Here is a 1,440-nt window from a genome sequence, read left to right on the forward strand (position 1 = left end):
TTCATTTGGCAACCTTCTGCTGATGGAAATCTTTCTCTCAAGCAGGCTTATAAGCATTGCTCTCCAACAGCTAACTCTCTGAACAGTTTCAAGCTTCTATTGAATAAATCAATTCCCCCTAGCAAATCTTTCATCACTTGGCGTTGGATTCACAAAAGACTCCCAACAGATGACAATCTGATAAAAAGAGGTTGTCATCTGGTCTCCATGTGCAGCATTTGTAAAGGTAACATAGAAACATCAGATCACATATTTCTCTCCTGCAGTTTAGCCTCTCAAATTTGGTCCAGGATAGGCTTTATTTTTGCTTGCACGATACATACAAATTCGATTCAAAATTAGCTTAACAGTGGTATTCACAGGTGGAGTCCTCAACTGAGGGAGGTCCTAACTAGTTGTATCATTCATGCAATCAGTAATATTTGGTTTATAAGAAATAATTCCAGATTTGAGGATAAGCCCTGGAACTTAAACATTATCATAACTAACATCAAGGTGCAAACATCTTTATCTGGTAAACATGGCTCATCCTACTCTAACTCTACAATCAAGGATATCTCCATTCTAAGAAGTCTGCATATTTATTAATTGCAATCACAGAAAGAGCCCAAAAATGGTGGAAGTAATCTGGAATATTCCATCACACGGATGGATCAAAGTAGACACTGACGGGGCAGCCTTTGGCTCTCCAGGTAATGTGGGGGTGGTAGTATTTTCAGGGATGACCAGGGTAATTTCATTGCCTGTTTTGTTGTTGCCTATGGTATCAAGGATGCTCTTTATGCTGAAATGAAATCTGCAATCTTAGCTATTGAATGTGCTCACAAAAAAGGTTGGAATTCTATATGGCTAGAATGTGACTCTTCCCTTGTGGTTGACATTAGTTCCTTACTCGAAAGAGTGAGAAAATACCATTGGTAGTACCAAAAAATACATTTAACTTTAGTTGCTAGATTTTGATGAATATAATTTTCTTGGATTTGAGTATGTTATGAATTATTGATAATTATGCCTTCTTTGCATGCAAGGGGTACTCAATGTAGTTTATGTATATAAGTTTAGAGCCATTCGTGAAAGCACAAAGAAGATGGTTAGGTTATGTAGGTTCACTTAATTTTAGTAGTGTCAATATAATTTACATTAAATTTTATATTTAAATAATTATAAATGGTAAATTAAAAAAGAGTCATGATATATCATTCTACCATATTATCCTACAAATTTTCATACCTACAAAAAAAAAAATAACATTTGTTACTTTGTGATACATGTTAGTATTCACGTGGTGTAGAAGAATTTGTAGAATAATATATAACTTTACGTTAAAAAACAATAAATGTTAATATGAAATAGTAATAAATGTTACATTAAATGTTAATAAAATATTAATAAATGTTATATATTCAAAATAAATAAATGGCAATATAAAAATAATGATAA

The sequence above is a fragment of the Lupinus angustifolius genome, chromosome LG11, assembly GCF_001865875.1.
Source record: "Lupinus angustifolius cultivar Tanjil chromosome LG11, LupAngTanjil_v1.0, whole genome shotgun sequence".
NCBI lineage: Eukaryota > Viridiplantae > Streptophyta > Magnoliopsida > Fabales > Fabaceae > Lupinus > Lupinus angustifolius.